Below are 10,522 nucleotides of genomic sequence, written 5' to 3'. Positions count from 1 at the left end.
CAGAGATTTAATTAAAATAAATAAACAGATCATTATAATAATAAATAGGTGATGTCACAATTTCCCATTGACGCCCATGAAAAAAATAAAAAAGTATATATATATTTCCCATGAATACGGTACTTTTACTTTGTAACAGAGTATGGCTACATTACAGTATTGATACTTTTACTTATAGGTAAACATATGAGTAATTCTTCCATCACTGGTAAACAGGACCCGAGTTGTCTCTGTACTTGGGACTGCTTTTTTCTGTCTACACCAATGTTGCCAAAATATACTCCTACAGCTTGTAGATCTGCTATTTTGTCTAATATTCCCCCCAGAATATGGGTGCTGGGGTTCAAGTGGTTAGAGTCCACTGTCAAAGAAACTAGAGAAACGGCTGGATGGCACTTTTACACCCGACTTGTAATGCAGTGGTTCCCAAAGTGGGGTCCGGGGACCCCTAGGGGTACTTGAGGGAGTTCCAGGGGGCCCCTAGCTCAATTAGAGATAGTTGGGAACCAAATGGACCCTTATGGGTCTGTAAATCAGAGAGTGTACAAATGGAACCAAATGGACCCTTATGGGTCTGTAAATCAGAGAGTGTACAAATGGAACCAAATGGACCCTTATGGGTATGTAAATCAGAGAGTGTACACTTTGTACACTCTGAGTTAAATTAACAGTGGTTTTACAATATAAATTGGGGTACCAGACATAGAAATGCCATTAAATCGGGGGTAGCATAATGTGTGTTAAACTGGGGGTCTATGAAATTAATATGTTTCGGAATCACTACTAGAGCCGTAAAAATGGGGGGTCCGTGGCCTAAATAAATGTTGATTTGGGGGTCTTTGAAATGAAAAGGTTTGGGAACCACTGTTAATGAGAGGATGGCACCTTCTCTCTTGGAAGAGCCACCCATCGACTTCTCTAATATACGGCAACCTTCCCCGTGTTTCTTCACTAGTCCACCCATCGACTTCTCTAATATACGGCAACCTTCCCCCTGTTTCTTCACTAGTCCACCCATCGACTTCTCTAATATACGGCAACCTTCCCCGTGTTTCTTCACTAGTCCACCCATCGACTTCTCTAATATACGGCAACCTTCCCCGTGTTTCTTCACTAGTCCACCCATCGACTTCTCTAATATACGGCAACCTTCCCCGTGTTTCTTCACTAGTCCACCCATCGACTAATCTAATATACGGCAACCTTCCCCGTGTTTCCTCACTAGTCCACCCATCGACTTCTCTAATATACGGCAACCTTCCCCGTGTTTCTTCACTAGTCCACCCATCGACTTCTCTAATATACGGCAACCTTCCCCGTGTTTCTTCACTAGTCCACCCATCGACTTCTCTAATATACGGCAACCTTCCCCGTGTTTCTTCACTAGTCCACCCATCGACTTCTCTAATATACGGCAACCTTCCCCGTGTTTCTTCACTAGTCCACCCATCGACTTCTCTAATATACGGCAACCTTCCCCGTGTTTCCTCACTAGTCCACCCATCGACTAATCTAATATACGGCAACCTTCCCCGTGTTTCTTCACTAGTCCGATGTAACACATTATTGTCTGCTGTGTTGTTATTCGATGTGTACACTGTGTAATTGTTATAGAGGTAATGAGGTATGGTATCTAAAGAGCACAAAGTACCTTTCTGAACACACCAAGTATCGCAAGACTTCCCACCGTTTCCTGTCTGGCAGCCAAATCTCGCGATACTTCGGAGCCAGAAACGATACCTGCTGCTGTTCAGATCCTCAGATAAAATGATATACTGTGCACTCTGTGCACATCGAAAAGTAAGTGATTAGAAAACAACCTGTGATATGTCTTCTGTTATTTTCCAGAAGTGATTACTTTACAAAAGGTCTCAATTGTTCATGAATAATGTTTGTTATGAGCTGGTCCAGCCGGCTCCATTCACTGCCATGTATTCATTGCACTTCCGGTGTGAGTTTGGCTCCCATGAAAGTGTCCATGAAAGTGTCATGGCGCAGCCCAGTCACGTGACCACTTCCCTTCCTTCTCAGAGCTTCCTTGGGCCTGGCGTCGTCATGAAAGGGGGCGGGACTGCAACGCTCTATACAGAGATATAGGAGCACGTCTCATACGTACATCCATGTACAATCACAGGGTTTCTCGCATACGTACATCCATGGCGTCCGTCATGAACTCCAGGGGCGTGTCCACCTCGCGGTGAGAGGACAGCGTGAGCACGATGACAGGCCCCGCCTCCTTCTCCTTCTGCTCCGCCTCCTTCACAGCTGAGGAGCCAATGAGGAGAGAGGATCAGAGCAGGGTATACAGCAACTTGGCGTTCATATTAAAGGACCACTTCACCACTTTTCACCACCACCTATCTTCATATAATTGGTCCTCACTAATGCTCATGATAAAATACCATACTCGGTCTGTGTCTCATGGGAGGGCTGGGGGCTTAAGCCCCCTCTGGAGACGCTTATCCCCCCCTGGCAACCTTGCGGTTACCATCCGGTGTGTGTGTGTGTGTGTGTGTGTGTGTGTGTGTGTGTGTGTGTGTTCATAACTCACCGTCAACAGAGTCCGTGTATGCTTCCTCCTCCTCCTGCTCCAGTTGATGGATGTAGTCTCTCAGGTCCTGAGAGGGGCAGAATTTACATGAGTTAATGTGCGTGCGTGCGTGCGTGCGTGCGTGCGTGCGTGCGTGCGTGCGTGCGTGCGTGCGTAGACAGTAGGCATCCCAGCTGAAACAGTCGGAAATACACAAAGCAGTGAAGTTATATGCGTATGATTGATTGATTGATTGAAATATGTATTAACAGTTTGCAGAATTACAGTACATTTCAAGCACAAACTCAATACAAAGACTGTTAACTGTGAGTGGACGACCCAATAAAGCATTACACTTGTTTACAAGAGGGTCCACCTTGTTCAATTAATCAAAACATTTAGAGACATACAAATAGACACTTCTATATAGCTAAAGAACAGAACAGGAATTCATCATAAAGGAGGTAAAAAGGGAAAATAAACATATACAGTGAGGGGGAAAAGGGGGGCAGCCGTCCGTAGGTGCCCTTTGAGAGCGGTTTTGAAGGAGTCAAGGGATTTGCATGTCTTAATGACTGTTGGTAGGGCGTTCCACATTTTGGTGGCATAGGAGCGAAAATAATTTAGTCCCTTGTTTGTGCCGAATCTGGGTTGATGCTATATGTAACTGCTTTGAAACGCTAAGGAAGAAACGCGTCCGTTTCTATATAGGTGTTCTGCTGCTTGATTGTGTTTTAAATAATGTTAATACAGCATCACAACAATTTTGTCACTTTAACAACATTTTATACTTTGTTTGGCTATTCAAAAATAGATCTGCTATTTTTGACAAATGTATAATTTGTGTTTGCAGGGCTTTTAAAAAAAAAAAGTATAAACAAACAAGTATTGAGTAACAGATTAATAAGACAAAATGGGAAAAACTGAAACACAAACCAAAAACTATAAGACAAAAAGTACACATAATATTATAGCTATAAATAAAGTATGAACTCAAATGTTCCCCATCTCTAACACATGTTGTGCCTGCCAGGGAGGGGGGGTTGAGAGGTAACAGGTACGGTCGCCCCTTTTCCATCTCGCCCCACTACTCTACCTAGCTGTAAATAACAAACATAATTCATGTTGGTGATTATATAAAAGGTATTATCATATTCATTTATCATTGTTAAGTTCACTCTGTATAACCACGGGCATAATAGCGTGATGATGCCATTATAAAACATGGAAGAAATGTGTTTAATAAAACGAAATTAACTGCTAGAAGGTCCTAAATTGACTTAATTAAGCAGTCATCGTCTCTGTCATGTTATTCTTTCTAAATTTTACAGAGTATAGAGATCGACTACTGTACAATCAAATAAATCTGTATACAAGATAATTCCAGATTTCAGAGAGGGAGGGAAATACTAAATTAACTGTTAACTACATGATAAGATGGCCACCAGCGTAATCAAAAAAGTCAACCGAAGAACAAGATTCCTATACAGGATCTCCTCACTGGTCAACAAAAACACCTTGAAGACCTTAACAGGAGCCCTCGTACAAGGTTTCTTCGACTATGCATGCACCTCCTGGTACCACAGCACCTCTAAGGCCCTTAAAACTAGGCTCCTGACTTCCCAAAACAAACTGGTCAGGCTACTACTTGGCCTCACTCCCCGAACCCACCTCACCCCTGCCCACTTTGATAGGCTGGAATGGCTTAGGGTTGATGACAGAGTACAGCATCTTGCAATGGGTCTGGTCCACAAGATTCGATACACCACCAAGATACCTATGATGAGTTCCTGTTTTGACTATATAGTTGTGTATATTCGTACGTCTCTAATTGTTTTGATGAATTGAAAATGGTGGGCCCTATTGTAAACAAGTGTAATGCTTTATGGTGTCGTCCACTCACAGTTAACAGTCTTTGTATCGAGTACTTGAAATGTACTGTAATTCTGCAAACTGTTAAAAGGTATATTCAGTGATTTCACTTAATTCAAATATCACTTTTTTTTTTGGATAATCCTCCCTACTATAAAGTGTGCTGACCATATAAGGAGTTCCTCCCTGTCGCCAGTGAGCCCCTGTGGTCAAAAAACCCTAGTTTCGGTTTGGGCTTTGGGTGGCAAAGCCTTCATCCAATCAGGATGAGAGGGGCCTTCCTCCAATCATGATCGAGTGGGGCGGGCATTGGTGCACGTGCTGTTGGTCTGTTGTACTTCCCCCCACTGTAGAGCGTGTGCATGTGCACATCTTGTTACCGGGTGGACCGGGTTTTTTTCCAAATCACCCAAATCACTGAATGCTCCTTTAATAAATCAATCAATCAATCAATTAATCAAAAAAACATTTCACGGGGTCGAGTTGGGGGTCGGTTAATACATGTCATTCTGGGGGTCCTTAGACATAGAGTAGAGTTATAATAATAATACATGTCATTCTGGGGGTCCTTAGACATAGAGTAGAGTTATAATAATAATACATGTAATTCTGGGGGTCTTTAGACATAGAGTAGAGTTATAATAATAATACATGTCATTCTGGGGGTCCTTAGACATAGAGTAGAGTTATAATAATAATACATGTCATTCTGGGGGTCCTTAGACATAGAGTAGAGTTATAATAATAATACATGTCATTCTGGGGGTCCTTAGACATAGAGTAGAGTTATAATAATAATACATGTCAATCTGGGGGTCCTTAGACATAGAGTAGAGTTATAATAATAATACATGTCATTCTGGGGGTCCTTAGACATAGAGTAGAGTTATAATAATAATACATTTCATTCTGGGGGTCCTTAGACATAGAGTAGAGTTATAATAATAATACATGTCATTCTGGGGGTCCTTAGACATAGAGTAGAGTTATAATAATAATACATGTCATTCTGGGGGTCCTTAGACATAGAGTAGAGTTATAATAATAATACATGTCATTCTGGGGGTCCTTAGACATATAGTAGAGTTATAATAATAATACATCGTCCTGGACACGAGAAAGGTTGAGAAAGGAAAGTGTCAACAACAACCTGTAGTTAGTCTAGTTAGTTAAAATAAATAGACTGTCACTCCCTCTGATACGAACTTGAGACAAGGCAGTATAGCAGCATGTACTGGCGGTTTATTTACTCCAAAAACCCACGTCAAAACTGACGAAACACGAAGACAAACAATAATCAGTGATCAAATAATAAACAACAAATAAAGCATATAAACGAAATATAAAGAAAAGGAAACATGAACAACTGAATTACCTTACTGACTGCACGGATCTCAAAGGGAACTAGAAAAAGTGCCCTTCTGGGCACAGGTCTCCACCAGGAGGATAGGAGTGTGTGTGTGATGTTTGGCAAAATGTTTAGGAGCAATGTGTGTGTGTGTGTGTGTGTGTGTGTGTGTGTGTGTGTGTGTGTGTGTGTGTGTGTGTGTGTGTGTGTGTGTGTGTGTGTGTGTGACGCGGCTTGGCCTGTTGTAGCGCCACCATGAAGCTGATTTGAAAACTGTCAAGTGGCATTTCTTCCAAAGCCTAGTGGGAATATGCATGCACAGTTTCACCACAATCGGACGCTGTGTTGAGTAGTTGTGGCGATATGTACAAAACGGGTACTAAGCGGGCTACTCCTAAAAGTTCAGAAGCCAATCGTAGCCAATGAGGGTGGATTATGAGAGATCAAACAAACCCGTCTTGATCACATGACTATGAAGAGCATGTGTACCGATTTGCGTGAAATTGGCTAAAATCTGAAGGAGTAATATTAGAAAATGTGTTTTACATATGTCGGCCTCCTGGTGGCACTATAAAAAGCAGATGTGAAAAATTCCAGGCAAAGGTTTTTCGTTGGCCTCTAAGGAGTTGGCATACAAAGTTATCCACAGATCCGTGCAGTTAGAGGTAAAAACACTTTTCGGCCAGTTATAGCGCCACCATGAGGCTGAGTTGAAAATGTTCATGTGGCATTTCTTCCTCGGCCTAGTGGGAATGTGCGTGCACAATTTCACGGAAATCACACGATGTGTTCATGATTTGCAGCATTTTGTTTGAAACTGAGCACTCCTGCGAACTTTGGAAGCCAATCTTAGCCAATCAGGATGGAGTCTGAGAAATCTGAAAGACCCGTTTCGTTGAATGGCTCTAGAGAGACTGTGTACCAATTTGCGTGATGTTTGGACAAAATCTGTAGGTGTACTGTCCAAAAACTTGTATTGCACAAAGCGGCCTTCTGGTGGCGCTATAACAGGCTGTTCTGGAAATTTTGGGGCAGAGGTTCATCGTTGGCATCCAGGGAGTGTGTGTGCAAAATGTGGCATCGACCGGGTTAACGGTGCCGGAGATTAGCTGTTCACAGACGGAAGGACGGACGGACACACACACGGACGGACGGAGTGCAAAACATACTCTCTCCCCATGCCTTCGGCCTGGTGGAGACAATGAACGAATGTGTACATGTAAAGGAACCCGTTTGAACAACCAGGACTGAAAGGAAAAGCAATAAACAAACGATCAATGAAACTCATACAGAAATATAACATAGAAACTGAAATGTTGACAAACTTCTTAAGGCATGGGTGAGAAATAACAAAACGAACCTTAAGTGGCATAGAAAGGAAAGTGTCAACAACAACCTGTAGTTAGTTAAAATAAATTAATAATTGATAATTACCTGACAGTGAAGTCCTGGAGGACCCATATCTGACACTACCAACCGCCCTGACCGTGACGTGACGCGTGTGATAGATAAAACAAGGATTATTAACGGTTTATATCAAACTAAATCATTGATAAACTGCTCCGTGTTTTCTTTGAGCTGCTAAATATAAACATCCTGTTGGCTCTTCTTCTACTTCTGCCTTTTCCTCCTTTGTTTTGCTGTCAGCAGCAGCACGTTGTTGTGCGGTAAAGAAGCGCAATGCCGCCCTCCACTGGAATACCGTGGAACAGCGGCTAGGAAGATAGATTCGCTCAGCAAGGGGAAAGCTACTACAACGGGCAAGGCAAGGTAATGCCATTTGATTTATATAGCACCTTTCATACACAAGGCAATTCAAAGTGCTTTACAGAAACAGAGTGCAACAGTGCACTTCAGAAATAAACAAAGATTACAATAGACAGTGACACAATTAAATACTAAGATAATGGCCATATAAATTCGAACAAATACACCCACCTTTGATTAAAAGCCCAGGCAAGACCTAGCCCGTCTCCGGACCCCCCGGGTTGAGCTCCTTTGGAGCCCTACCACGTAGGGTCCGGTATCACCGGCTTCAAGCGACATGGGATGCAATCTGATTTACCCTGACTTAGCCCTGTGCTGCGCTGTGGGTGTCACGCTGACATATTCCAAACGAAGCATATGAACGCTATAGGAGACAACGAACCATCTGACCCCCCCCGCGAACGGCTCAGAAGCCGTTAAGTATTTGTAATGTTTGTACGACCGTTTTGGCAGCTCTCTTCCTTCCTTCCTTGACTTCCTTATTGACATCCTATTGTACCGCCTCCATCACCTGCAACAGAGCGCCGGAACTGGCTATCTGCGCGTTCCTGCCTCTGTCGCAGGTAGCTGCCAAAACGGTCGTACAAACATAAAAAATACTTAACGGCTTCTGAGCCGTTCGCGGGGGGGGTCAGATGGTTCGTTGTCTCCTATAGCGTTCATATGCTTCGTTTGGAATATGTCAGCGTGACACCCACAGCGCAGCACAGGGCTAAGTCAGGGTAAATCAGATTGCATCCCATGTCGCTTGAAGCCGGTGATACCGGACCCTACGTGGTAGGGGTCCAAAGGAGCTCAACCCGGGGGGTCCGGAGACGGGCTAAGGCAAGACCTATAGCTGTTATTAAACATCATTAGGATAGGCAATGTTAAATACATATGTTTTTAAATTAGACTTTCAAACAGCGATGGTTGGGGATTTCCTAATGTAACCTGGGATATTATTCCAGGTTTGTGGTGCATAATAATATTATAATATAATTTGTGGTGCATAATATTTAATAATAATCATAATAGTGAAATGCTGCTTCACCATGTTTTGTTCCAACTATGGGATGAACCATTAGTAGGCCAGCCCCAGATGACCTTAAGGGTTCTATAGGTGCTGCCACACTATGAAAAGAGCTGCGCGCGTTCTCGGCTGCTTGCAGCTTAAAGCTTGAGTTTTTAGACAGCTGGTGGATGGAAATTAAGCTCCACCTCCGCGGAATTCTTGCGCGACGGCCAGATTCCCGGAAACGCTCTCCTCCGCTCAAGTCTTCGGCGGAGGTGGAGCTTCTTTTCCATCCACCAGCTGTCTAAAAACTCGGAATTTAAGCTGCGCGCAGTTTAAGAAGTGCGCAGCTTAAGAAAGTTTTGCGCTATGGTGTGGAGACGGTGATAGACGCCTTATCAGACGACGTCCCAATGATAAGAAACGGAATGCGGGCGCATAAAGGCAGCAGAAGAACACCACCTCTCATAAGATGCAATGGAAAAGTTCTAACTGCACTCACGTGTAAAAAATGCCCCATCAAACTTTCAGATGCTGTTTTTCTCCCAGTGTGGAGGAAGAATCATTAGGATTTTTATTGTGATCTCTCGCCCTTGAAATATATAATCCTTGGTTTCTGTTGTGTTTGAACAATAATAGCAATTCAAAACAGTTGTCCTCAAAACCACACCTCCAGTCGCTGTCATAAGAACGGGAGGTGCGCCCATGATCACGGCAGCAGAGCCTATTTGTGCACGGCTGCACGCGCACCTGCAGCCCATCAAGTATAATTTATGCTTCGTCCCGCGATGGTGTCGCGCACGCAGATCTCTACGCTCACAACAGTCGCATCTGCGATGCGATGTGAGCTTGTATATCAGCTGTTCTCTGTGCGCGATACTGTTGGGCTTTGAAGTATATGTCTCAAGGAAGGAACTAAAAGGAAGAACCACAGAAAATAATAATCTAATATAATAAAGATGTTTTGGGGATTGGTTGATACAATCGAAAGTATTATTAAGATGTAAGTCAAATTAATCGAATGTCAGTGAAAATGAAATGTTTTTTGGCGGTTATGAAGCAGCAGGTAGTCCTATTAAATGTTTCGCATAGACATTGATTGAAATATTTATTAACAGTTTGCAGAATTACATTACATTTCAAGCACAAACTCAATACAAAGGCTGTTAACTGTGAGTGGACGACCCAATTAAGTTAAGCATTACACTTGTTTACAAGAGGGTCCACCATGTTCAATTCATCAAAACATTTAGAGACGTACAAATAGACACTTCTATATAGACAAAGAACAGAACAGGAAGTCATCATAATGGAGGTAAAAAGGGAAAAGAAACATATACAGTGAGGGAAAGGGTGGGGGGGGGGATTCAGATTTTACGGGGGCCAGTTTCGAATTGCAGCCATCCGTAGGTGCCCTTTGAAAGAGGTTTTGAAGGAGTCAAGGGATTCGCGTGTCTTAATGACTGTTGGTAGGGCGTTCCACATTTTTGTGGCATAGGAGCGAAAATAATTTAGTCCCTTGTTTGTGCCGAATCTGGGTTGTACATGGTTCGTTGCACTCCCTCTGGTGTTGTGGGTGTGGACTTCGTTAACATTAAGGAAGTATCTAGACAGGTACATGGGTATCTTGGTGGTGTATCGAATCTTGTGGACCAGACCCATTGCAAGATGCTGTACTCTGTCGTCGACCCTAAGCCATTCGCAAATGTTTCGCATATAGACAGACAACAGGATAGTAGGCCTATAGTCTATAACTTTTGTGTTGTCCATAAAAAAATGAAAAATAAATCCCATTGAAAACCTATGACTATAAGGTAAACCCATATCTGTGATGAGTGATGACCCATATACATCACTATAAGGTAAACCCATATCTGTGATGAGTGATGACCCATATACATCACTATAAGGTAAACCCATATCTGTGATGAGTGATGACCCATATACATCACTATAAGGTAAACCCATATCTGTGATGAGTGATGACCCATATACATCACTATAAGGTAAA

General features: G+C 42.9%; 1 protein-coding gene across 1 annotated transcript in view; it reads left to right on the top strand.

Annotated features, from left to right (window-relative positions):
* Window positions 1-10,522, top strand: part of LOC306933968 (protein NLRC3-like) — a gene marked incomplete at its 3' end in the record, with an annotated part of 78,561 nt that overhangs the window by 32,213 nt on the left and 35,826 nt on the right. The gene's annotated exons all lie outside the window — the stretch shown is intronic.

This window comes from Electrona antarctica (genome assembly GCF_951216825.1).
Source record: "Electrona antarctica genome assembly, chromosome: 2".
Taxonomy (NCBI): Eukaryota; Metazoa; Chordata; class Actinopteri; order Myctophiformes; family Myctophidae; genus Electrona; species Electrona antarctica.
The sequence above is the reverse complement of the archived record's forward strand: the minus strand, read 5'-3'. Positions and strand labels throughout refer to the sequence as shown.